Source organism: Cupressus sempervirens, chromosome 7 (genome assembly GCF_028749045.1).
Source record: "Cupressus sempervirens isolate cs-2001-9-10 chromosome 7, ASM2874904v1, whole genome shotgun sequence".
Taxonomy (NCBI): domain Eukaryota; kingdom Viridiplantae; phylum Streptophyta; class Pinopsida; order Cupressales; family Cupressaceae; genus Cupressus; species Cupressus sempervirens.
The window spans coordinates 689,183,798-689,196,361 of record NC_143124.1 but is presented as its reverse complement, the minus strand read 5'-3'; positions in this window follow the sequence as shown (position 1 = coordinate 689,196,361).

Genomic DNA, 12,564 nt, shown 5'->3' with positions numbered 1-12,564 from the left:
CAGCCATCCACGACACCGTTTTTGGAGCTCGCCCAGATCGGCTACGCCAGCATGGTGACTTGCTGACTCGGTGAGAGTACTTCGAACTGTCAAGAACAAAGGCCAATCTAACATGCAAACTCTGCTACTGCGCAAACATAGCTTGCAATTATAGAGAAATTGCAAGGCCGTCGCAATGGCCCGAGGCCAATGCTCCGACTGCTAAGTCGATTTTCTCTTGCAATCGCCATGCCGCCGTTCACAGAGAGATCTCCCCATTCACTTGTGACGACGCACAATCCAAGTGCTAGACGCGAGCTCGCCCTTGAAAGGCTGCGTTCCAAGACATCCCGATGACACATTGGAACGACAACCGCTGTCGAACCATTCCCAATGTTGTGCCGATAGAGTTGGCACAGAGGCGATCTTAGGGAACTCCCGCGTATCGATCGGGAAGTGCTTTCGTACCCATCTCTCACAAAAACCAATGTTAGCTGAACAATTTTATAATCCAAGGCTCGTATCCATCGATATCGTCGGCACTGGGTCTATATTCAAAGGCCACGGAGAGGTTCCGATAAGAGAAGCTCCCCTGCTCGCTTGCACAAACATCCCCAAATGCTAGACGCAAGCTCCCGCACTTAGCATCGCTCTCCAGATCACCGCAATGACACATTGGAACGACAACCGCTGTCGAACAACTCCCGAATTTGTGCCGATGGAGTGAGAAACGAGAGCCAGATCGGGTCGACAAAAACGGCTAAGCCAGATCGGGTCCGCCAGCATGGCTCGGCCACCATTTTTCGCCGAGAGCTTTCGATATTAAAGCTCCCATGTAGCCGCGATAAGTACACCATGACAAATTGCTAGAGCGCCGAGCACCCATAGCAAATTGCCATTATACCAAGCAACGCCGGAGTGCTAGACAAAGGCTCACGTTTAGATCAAGTTTTAAAACCACCAAAAACACACGCCATGGATCGGCAACTGCTGCCTCACCTTTTCCAAAATTGAGTCATCGGAAAACATGATCTAAAGGAGAGCCGAGGAAAAGCACTGAGATCGCTTCATGCCCCTTTCATTCATTCAACATCAGCATACACCGTTTGAAAAGCCAACAATCCGATCCGCCTAGACACCAATGTTGAATCAATGAAAGGGGCATGGGAGAGGCTCGCGGCAACAACCTCTCCTATATAAGCTATTAGTGCGAGGCTCGCTCTGCATTAGAAATCTGCGACAGCGCGGACAACTCCCTTAAAAATCCAATTCAATGAAAAATGTGACCAAACAGCCATCCACGACACCGTTTTTGGAGCTCGCCCAGATCGGCTCGGCCAGAATGGCTCGCCCAGATCGGCTCGGCCAGCATGGCTCGCCCAGCCTTGGTGAGAGTACTTCGAACTGTCAAGAACAAAGGCCAATCTAACGTGCAAACTCTGCTACTGCGCAAACATAGGTTGCAATTATAGAGAAATTGCAAGGCCGTCACAATGGCCCGAGGCCAATGCTCCGACTACTAAGTCAATTTTCGCTTGCAATCGCCATGCCGCCGTTCACAGAGAGATCTCCCCAATCACTTGTGACGACGCACAATCCAAGTGCTAGACGCGAGCTCGCCCTTGAAAGGCTGCGTTCCAAGACATCCCGATGACACATTGGAACGACAACCGCTGTCGAACCATTCCCAATGTTGTGCCGATTGAGTTGGCACAGAGGCGACCAAACAGCCATCCACGACATCGTTTTTGGAGCTCGGCCAGATCGGCTCAGCCAGAACGGCTCGCCCAGATCGGCTCGGCCAGCATGGCTCGGCCAGAACGGCTCGGCCAGCATGGCTCGGCCAGAACGGCTCGCCCAGATCGGCTCGGCCAGCATGGCTCGGCCAGAACGGCTCGCCCAGATCGGCTCGGCCAGAACGGCTCGGCCAGAACGGCTCGCCCAGATCGGCTCGGCCAGCATGGCTCGGCCAAAATGGCTCGGCCAGAATGGCTCGCCCAGATCGGCTCGGCCAGCATGGCTCGCCCAGCCTTGGTGAGAGTACTTGGAACCGTCAAGAACAAAGCCCAATCATACATGCAAACTCTGCTACTGCGCAAACATAGGTTGCAATTATAGAGAAATTGCAAGGCCGTCACAATGGCCCGATGCCAATGCTCCGACTACTAAGTCAATTTTCTCTTGCAATCGCCATGCCGCCGTTCACAAAGAGATCTCCCCATTCACTTGTGACGAAGCACAATCCAAGTGCTAGACGCGAGCTCGCCCTTGGAAGGCCGCGTTCCAAGACATCCCGATGACACATTGGAATGACAACCGCTGTCGAACCATTCCCAATGTTGTGCCGATCGAGTTGGCACAGAGGCGATCAAACAGCCATCCACGACACCGTTTTTGGAGCTCGGCCAGATCGGCTCGGCCAGAACGGCTCGCCCAGATCGGCTCGGCCAGCATGGCTCGGCCAGAACGGCTCGCCCAGATCGGCTCGGCCAGCATGGCTCGGCCACAACGGCTCGCCCAGATCGGCTCGGCCAGAACGGGTCACCCAGATCGGCTCGGCCAGAATGGCTTGCCCAGATCGGCTCGGCCAGCATGGCTTGCCCAGAACGGCTCGGCAGGATCGGGTGGGCCAGAATGGCTCGCCCAGATCGGCTCGGCCAGCATGGCTCGGCCAGAATGGCTCGGCCAGATCGGGACGATGACTTGATGAACGGACTTAGAGATTCGACTTGGTGGGCCGACCTGGCGGGGTGACTTGATGAACGCACTTGAAGGGTCGACTTGGTGGGGTGACTCTATGAACGGACCTAAAGAGTTGACTTGGTGAGAGTACTAGGCGGGGTGACTCGATGAAAGGACTTAAAGAGTCGACTTGGTGAGAGTACTTGGTGGGGCGACTTGATGAACGCACTTGAAGAATCGACTTGGTTAGAGTACTTGGTGGGGCGACTTGATGAACGGACTCAAAGAGTCGACTTGGTGAGAGTACCTGGTGGCTCGACTTGATGAGCAGACTTAAAGAGTCAACTTGGTGAGAGTACTTGGCGGGGTGAACTGATGAACGAACATAAAGAGTCGGCTTGGTGGGAGTACTTGGTGGGCCGACCTGGTGGGGTGACTTTATGGACGGACTTAAAGAGTCGACTTGGTTAGATTACTTGTTCTGGTGACTTGATGAACGGACTTCGAGAGTCGACTTGGTGGGGTGACTTGATGAAAGGACTTAAAGGATCGACTTGGTGAGAGTACTTGGCGGGGCGACTTGATGAACGGACTTAAAGGGTCGACTTGGCGGGGTGACTTGATGAACGGACCTAAAGAGTTGACTTGGTGAGAGTACTTGGCGGGGTGAACTGATGAACGGACTTAAAGAGTCGACTTGGTGGGAGTACTTGGTGGGCCGACTTGATGAACGGACTTATAGAGTCGACTTGGTGAGAGTAGTTGTTCTGGTGACTTGATGAACGGACTTAAAGAGTCGGCTTGGCGGGGTGACTTGATGAAAGGACTTGAAGAGTCGACTTGGTGGGGTGACTCGATGAACGAACTTAGAGGGTCGACTTTGCGGGGTGACTTGATGAACGAACTTAAAGAGTCGACCTGGTGAGAGAACTTGGTGGGCCGAGCTGGCGGGGTGAATTGATGAACGAACCTAAAGAGTCGACTTTGTGAGAGTACTTGGTGGGCCGACCTGGCGGGGTGAGTTGATGACCGAACTTAAAGGGTCGACTTGGTGAGAGTACTTGGTGGGCCGACCTGGCGGGGCGCCTTGATGAACGAACTTAAAGAGTCGACTTGGTGAGAGTACTCGGTGGGGTGACCTGATGAACAAACCTAAAGAGTCGACCTGGTGAGAGTACTTGGTGGGCCGACCTGGCGGGGTGACTTGGTGAGAAAACTTAAAGAGTCGACTTGGTGAGAGTAGTTGGTGGGCTGACCTGGCGGGGTGACTTGATGAACGAACTTAAAGAGTCGACCTGGTGGGCCGACTTGGCAGAGTGACTTCATGAACGAACTTAAAGAGTCCACTCGGTGGGCCAACCTGGCGGGGTGAATTGATGAACGAACTTAAAGAGTCGACTTGGAGAGAGTAATTTGTGGGCTGACCTGGCGGGGTGACTTGATGAATGAACTTAAAGAGTCGACTTGGTGGGGTGACTTGATGAACGCACTTGAAGGGTCGACTTGGTGGGGTGACTCTATGAACGGACCTAAAGAGTTGACTTGGTGAGAGTACTTGGTGGGGTGACTCGATGAAAGGACTTAAAGAGTCGACTTGGTGAGAGTACTTGGTGGCTCAACTTTATGAGAAGACTTAAAGAGTCCACTTGGTGAGAGTGGGCCTAACGGGGCGATGTGGTGAGTGGGCCTAACGGGGCGAGTTGGTGGGGCGACTTGGCGAGTGTTATTAGAGAGCCGACGTGGTGAGGCGATTCGGCGAGTTGGTTCGTTGAGATGACATGGTGAGCTGACTTGGCGAGTCGACCCGGCGAGCGAACTTAAAGAGTCGACTTGGCAACGTACTCGAGTCGACTTGGTGAGGCGACCCGGTGAGCGGGCTCAAAGAGTCAACATGGTGAGGCGACTCATTGAGTGAACATGGTGAGGCGACTCATGGTGAGGAGCTATCCTTGAGGCGACTTGGTGGGCCTACTTGATTAGTCGACTTGGTGAGCCGACCTGACGAGCTGACACGGTGAGCGGGCTTGAAGAGGCGACGACTTGGTGGGGTAACTCGGCAAGCCAACTTATCGAGGCGAGATGGTGAGTCGACTTGGTGAGCTGACTTGGTGAGCGCACTTAAAGAGTCAACTTCGTGAGGTGACTCGGCGAGTTAGCCCGCTGATGCGACTTGGGCGGGCCGACCTGGCGAACGAACTTAAAGAGGCGACTTGGGCGGGCTGACCTGGCGAGCGAACTTAAAGAGTTGACTTGGCAACGTACTTGAACAACCGACTTGGTGAGCTGACACGGTGAGTGGGCTTAGAGAAGCAACTCGGCGGGGTGACTTGATGAACGGACCTAAAGAGTTGACTTGGTGAGAGTACTTGGCGGGGTGAACTGATGAACGGACTTAAAGAGTCGACTTGGTGGGAGTACTTGGTGGGCCGACTTGATGAACGGACTTATAGAGTCGACTTGGTGAGAGTAGTTGTTCTGGTGACTTGATGAACGAACTTAAAGAGTCAGCTTGGCGGGGTGACTTCATGAAAGGACTTAAACAGTCGACTTGGTCGGGTGACTCGATGAACGAACTTAGAGGGTCGACTTTGCGGGGTGACTTGATGAACGGACCTAAAGAGTTGACTTGGTGAGAGTACTCGGTGGGGTGACTCGATGAAAGGACTTAAAGAGTCGACTTGGTGAGAGTACTTGGTGGCTCGACTTTATGAGCAGACTTAAAGTGTCCACTTGGTGAGAGTGGGCCTAATGGGGCGATGTGGTGAGTGGGCCTAACGGGGCGAGTTGGTGGGGCGACTTGGCGAGTGGTATTAGAGAGCCGACGTGGTGAGGCGACTCGGCGAGTTGGTTCGTTGAGATGACATGGTGAGCTGACTTGGCGAGTCGACCCGGCGAGCGATCTTAAAGAGTCGACTTGGCAACGTACTCGAGTCGACTTGGTGAGGCGACTCGGCGAGTGGGCTCAAAGAGTCACCATGGTGAGGCGACTCATTGAGTCAACATGGTGAGGCGACTCATGGTGAGGAGCTATCCTTGAGGCGACTTGGTGGGCCTACTTGATTAGTCGACTTGGTGAGCCGACCTGACGAGCTGACACGGTGAGCGGGCTTAAAGAGGCGACGACTTGGTGGGGTAACTCAGCAAGCCAACTTATCGAGGCGAGATGGTGAGTCGACTTGGTGAGCTGACTTGGTGAGCGCACTTAAAGAGTCAACTTCGTGAGGTGACTCGGCGAGTTAGCCCGCTGATGCGACTTGGGCGGGCCGACCTGGCGAACAAACTTAAAGAGGCGACTTGGGCGGGCTGATCTGGCGAGCGAACTTAAAGAGTTGACTTGGCAACGTACTTGAACAACCGACTTGGTGAGTTGACATGGTGAGTGGGCTTAGAGAAGCAACTCGGCAGGGCGACTTGATGAACGGACTTAAAGGGTCGACTTGGCGGGGTGACTTGATGAACGGACCTAAAGAGTTGACTTGGTGAGAGTACTTGGCGGGGTGAACTGATGAACGGACTTAAAGAGTCGACTTGGTGGGAGTACTTGGTGGGCCGACTTGATGAACGGACTTATAGAGTCGACTTGGTGAGAGTAGTTGTTCTGGTGACTTGATGAACGGACTTAAAGAGTCGGCTTGGCGGGGTGACTTGATGAAAGGACTTAAACAGTCGACTTGGTCGGGTGACTCGATGAACGAACTTAGAGGGTTGACTTTGCGGGGTGACTTGATGAACGGACCTAAAGAGTTGACTTGGTGAGAGTACTCGGTGGGGTGACTCGATGAAAGGACTTAAAGAGTCGACTTGGTGAGAGTACTTGGTGGCTCGACTTTATGAGCAGACTTAAAGTGTCCACTTGGTGAGAGTGGGCCTAACGGGGCGATGTGGTGAGTGGGCCTAACGGGGCGAGTTGGTGGGGCGACTTGGCGAGTGGTATTAGAGAGCCGACGTGGTGAGGCGACTCGGCGAGTTGGTTCGTTGAGATGACATGGTGAGCTGACTTGGCGAGTCGACCAGGCGAGCGATCTTAAAGAGTCGACTTGGCAACGTACTCGAGTCGACTTGGTGAGGCGACCCGGCGAGCGGGCTCAAAGAGTCACCATGGTGAGGCGACTCATTGAGTCAACATGGTGAGGCGACTCATGGTGAGGAGCTATCCTTGAGGCGACTTGGTGGGCCTACTTGATTAGTCGACTTGGTGAGCCGACCTGACAAGCTGACACGGTGAGCGGGCTTAAAGAGACGACGACTTGGTGGGGTAACTCAGCAAGCCAACTTATCGAGGCGAGATGGTGAGTCGACTTGGTGAGCTGACTTGGTGAGCGCACTTAAAGAGTCAACTTCGTGAGGTGACTCGGCGAGTTAGCCCGCTGATGCGACTTGGGCGGGCCGACCTGGCGAACGAACTTAAAGAGGCGACTTGGGCGGGCTGACCTGGCGAGCGAACTTAAAGAGTTGACTTGGCAATGTACTTGAACAACCGACTTGGTGAGCTGACATGGTGAGTGGGCTTAGAGAAGCAACTCGGCGGGGCGACTCGATGAACGGACTTAAAGGGTCGACTGGGCGGGGTGACTTGATGAACGGACCTAAAGAGTTGACTTGGTGAGAGTACTTGGCGGGGTGAACTGATGAACGGACTTAAGGAGTCGACTTGGTGGGAGTACTTGGCGGGCCGACTTGATGAACGGACTTATAGAGTCGACTTGGTGAGAGTAGTTGTTCTGGTGACTTGATGAACGGACTTAAAGAGTCGGCTTGGCGGGGTGACTTGATGAAAGGACTTAAACAGTCGACTTGGTCGGGTGACTCGATGAACGAACTTAGAGGGTCGACTTTGCGGGGTGACTTGATGAACGGACCTAAAGAGTTGACTTGGTGAGAGTACTCGGTGGGGTGACTCGATGAAAGGACTTAAAGAGTCGACTTGGTGAGAGTACTTGGTGGCTCGACTTTATGAGCAGACTTAAAGTGTCCACTTGGTGAGAGTGGGCCTAACGGGGCAATGTGGTGAGTGGGCCTAACGGGGCGAGTTGGTGGGGCGACTTGGCGAGTGGTATTAGAGAGTCGACGTGGTGAGGCGACTCGGCGAGTTGGTTCGTTGAGATGACATGGTGAGCTGACTTGGCGAGTCGACCCGGCGAGCGAACTTAAAGAGTCGACTTGGCAACGTACTCGAGTCGACTTGGTGAGGCGACCCGGCGAGCGGGCTCAAAGAGTCACCATGGTGAGGCGACTCATTGAGTGAACATGGTGAGGCGACTCATGGTGAGGAGCTATCCTTGAGGCGACTTGGTGGGCCTACTTGATTAGTCGACTTGGTGAGCCGACCTAACGAGCTGACACGGTGAGCGGGCTTAAAGAGGCGACGACTTGGTGGGGTAACACGGCAAGCCAACTTATCGAGGCGAGATGGTGAGTCGACTTGGTGAGCTGACTTGGTGAGCGCACTTAAAGAGTCAACTTTGTGAGGTGACTCGGCGAGTTAGCCCGCTGATGCGACTTGGGCGGGCCGACCTGGCGAACGAACTTAAAGAGGCGACTTGGGCGGGCTGACCTGGCGAGCGAACTTAAAGAGTTGACTTGGCAACGTACTTGAACAACCGACTTGGTGAGCTGACATGGTGAGTGGGCTTAGAGAAGCAACTCGGCGGGGCGACTTGATGAACGGACTTAAAGGGTCGACTTGGCGGGGTGACTTGATGAACGGACCTAAAGAGTTGACTTGGTGAGAGTACTTGGCGGAGTGAACTGATGAACGGGCTTAAAGAGTCGACTTGGTGGGAGTACTTGGTGGGCCGACTTGATGAACGGACTTATAGAGTCGACTTGGTGAGAGTAGTTGTTCTGGTGACTTGATGAACGGACTTAAAGAGTCCGCTTGGCGGGGTGACTTGATGAAAGGACTTAAACAGTCGACTTGGTCGGGTGACTCGATGAACGAACTTAGAGGGTCGACTTTGCGGGGTGACTTGATGAACAGACCTAAAGAGTTGACTTGGTGAGAGTACTTGGTTGGGTGACTCGATGAAAGGACTTAAAGAGTCGACTTGGTGAGAGTACTTGGTGGCTCGACTTTATGAGCAGACTTAAAGAGTCCACTTGGTGAGAGTGGGCCTAACGGGGCGATGTGGTGAGTGGGCGTAACGGGGCGAGTTGGTGGGGCGACTTGGCGAGTGGTATTAGAGAGCCGACGTGGTGAGGCGACTCGGCGAGTTGGTTCGTTGAGATGACATGGTGAGCTGACTTGGCGAGTCGACCCGGCGAGCGAACTTAAAGAGTCGACTTGGCAACGTACTCGAGTCAACTTGGTGAGGCGACCCGGCGAGCGGGCTCAAAGAGTCACCATGGTGAGGCGACTCATTGAGTCAACATGGTGAGGCGACTCATGGTGAGGAGCTATCCTTGAGGCGACTTGGTGGGCCTACTTGATTAGTCGACTTGGTGAGCCGACCTGACGAGCTGACATGGTGAGCGGGCTTAAAGAGGCGACGACTTGGTGGGGTAACTCGGCAAGCCAACTTATCGAGGCGAGATGGTGAGTCGACTTGGTGAGCTGACTTGGTGAGCGCACTTAAAGAGTCAACTTCGTGAGGTGACTCGGCGAGTTAGCCCGCTGATATGACTTGGGCGGGCCGACCTGGCAAACGAACTTAAAGAGGCGACTTGGGCGGGCTGACCTGGCGAGCGAACTTAAAGAGTTGACTTGGCAACGTACTTGAACAACCGACTTGGTGAGCGGACATGGTGAGTGGGATTAGAGAAGCAACTCGGTGGGGCGACTTGATGAACGGACTTAAAGGGTCGACTCGGCGGGCTGACTTGATGAACGGACCTAAAGAGTTGACTTGGTGAGAGTACTTGGCGGGGTGAACTGATGAACGGACTTAAAGAGTCGACTTGGTGGGAGTACTTGGTGGGCCGACTTGATGAACGGACTTATAGAGTCGACTTGGTGAGAGTAGTTGTTCTGGTGACTTGATGAACGGACTTAAAGAGTCGGCTTGGCGGGGTGACTTGATGAAAGGACTTAAACAGTCGACTTGGTCGGGTGACTCGATGAACGAACTTAGAGGGTCGACTTTGCGGGGTGACTTGATGAACGGACCTAAAGAGTTGACTTGGTGAGAGTACTCGGTAGGGTGACCTGATGAACAGACTTAGAGAGTCGACTTGGTGACAGTCCTTGGTGGGCCGACCTGGTTGGGTGACTTCGTGAACTGACTTAAAGAGTCGACTTGGTGGGGTGACTTGATGAACGGACTTCAAGGGTCGACTTGGCGAGGTGACTTGATGAACGGTCCTAAAGAGTTGACTTGGTGAGAGTACTTGGTGTGGTGACTTGATGAAAAGACTTAAAGAGTCGAATTGGTGAGAGTACTTGGTGGGGTGACTTGATGAACGCACTTGAAGGGTCGACTTGGTGGGGTGACTTTATGAACGGACCTAAAGAGTTGACCTGGTGAGAGTGCTTGGTGGGGTGACTTGATGAACATAGTAAAAGAGTCGACTTGGTGAGAGTAGTTGGTCGGGTGACTTGATGAACGCACTTGAAGAATCGACTTGGTTAGAGTACTTGGTGGGGTGACTTGATGAACGGACTTAAAGATTCGACTTGGTGGGCCGACCTGGCAGGGTGACATGATGAACGGACTTAGAGAGTCGACTTGGTGAGAGTACTTGGTGGGCCGACCTGGCCGGGCGACTTTATGAACAAACTTAAAGAGTCGACTTGGTGAGAGTACCCGGTGGGCTGACCTGGTCACGTGACTTGATGAACGGACTTAAAGAGTCGACTTGGTGGGCCGACTTGGCCGGGTGACTTGATGAACGAACTTAAAGGGTCGACTTGGTGGGTCGAACTAGCGGGGTGACTTGGTGAGAGTACTTGGTGGGCTGACCTGGCAGGGTGACTTGATGAACAAACTTAGAGAGTCGACTTTGTGAGAGTACTTGGTGGGTCGAACTGGCTAGGAGCTATCCTTGAGGCGACTTGGTGGGCCTACTTGATTAGTCGACTTGGTGAGCCGACCTGACGAGCTGACACGGTGAGCGGGCTTAAAGAGGCGACGACTTGGTGGGGTAACTCGGCAAGCCAACTTATCGAGGCAAGATGGTGAGTCGACTTGGTGAGCTGACTTGGTGAGCGCACTTAAAGAGTCAACTTCGTGAGGTGACTCGGCGAGTTAGCCCGTTGATGCGACTTGGGCAGGCCGACCTGGCGAACGAACTTAAAGAGGCGACTTGGGCGGGCTGACCTGGCGAGCGAACTTAAAGATTTGACTTGGCAACGTACTTGAACAACCGACTTGGTGAGCTGACATGGTGAGTGGGCTCCGCTGATGCGACTTGGGCGGGCCGACCTGGCGAACGAACTTAAAGAGGCGACTTGGGCGGGCTGACCTGGTGAGCGAACTTAAAGAGTTGACTTGGTGAGCTGACATGGTCAGTGGGCTTAGAGAAGCAACTCGGCGGGGCGACTTGGAGAGCACACCTGCTGGGGCAAGGTGGTAAAACGACTAGGTGATTCGACATGGTGAGCTGACTTAGGGAGCTGACTTGGTGAGCGAACTTAAGGGGTCGACTTGGTGAGGCAACCTGAATAGTCGACTCGGTGAGGTGGCTTGGGGAGACGACATGGTGAGTGGTCTTAAAGAAGAGGCGACCTGGTGGGGCAACCTGGTGAGGCGAGATGGTAAGTCATCTTGGTGAGCCGTCTTGACGAGCTGTGAGTTGACTTAAAGAGTCAATTCTTGATTTGGCAAAGACCACATGGTTAGATGACTTGGTGAGCCGACCTGGCCAGAAAAATTGGCAAGCAAACTTATAGAATCGACTTGCTGTCCCCAGCCAGGATCGCACGCCTGGGTCGACCCAACTTGGGTCACCCGACTAGGTCAACCCATCTCCGTCGCCCCAGCCTCGGGCGACCCGACTGGGTCGACGAGGGGAAAAAAAAAAAAAAAAAACAAAAAAAATCATGAGAGGCCCTGTACAGCGAAAAGCGCTAAATTTTGGGCATTACAAAAAAAAAAAAAAAAAAAAAAACAAGTTACCCACTTTTGGATCACGCACAAGTTTCAGTTCACGTATTGCCGAGCCGACTCGAGGCGTTACGCCTAGCTAGCCGGATTCGAGGTAGGGTAGCCGAAACGATCCGATTTGAGAATTTTCTTTATAAAAAGAGATCATGATAGGCCTCGTAAGGCAAAAAAGAATGAAATTTTGGGAGTTCAAAAAAAAATGTTACCCGGTTTTGGATCGCGCACAGGGCTCGGGTCATGTAGCATCGAGGTGCCCTGGGTGACATGATTCGAGCGAAAATTCGACGGTGGCATGAGTCGTGCAAAAACATTGGAGGCCATTAAGGCTCGAGGCGCTTCGAGTCGAGGTTGCCGAGGCGGGTCGGGTTGAAAAATTTGGGCGTTAACCAAAAAGAAAAAGTTAACCGCTTTTGGATCATGTACACGGCTCGGGGCACTTAGAATCAAGTTGAGCACGGTGACATGAGTCGTGCGAAAAATTTGGAGACGACTCGAGTTTGGGCATCCGACTCTATTCGAGTTCAAAACTTTGGGACTTGACAAAAAAAAGAAAAAAGAAAAAGTTACCCGGTTTTGGATCACGTAAGTGACTCGGGCCACTCAGAATCAAGGCGAGTGCGATTACATGAGTCGGGCGAAAAAAAAAAATGGAGGCGGTTAAGGCTCGAGGCAATTCGAGTCGGGGTAGCTGAGTCGATTCGAAAACTTTGGCCGTTAGCCAGAAAAAGAGTTAATCGCTTTTGGATCACGTACATGACTTGGGGCACATAGAATCAAGTCAAGCACGGTGACATGAGTGGTTCGAAAAAATTGCAGGCGATTAAGGCTCGAGGCTATTTGAGTTGGGGTTGCTGACACGATT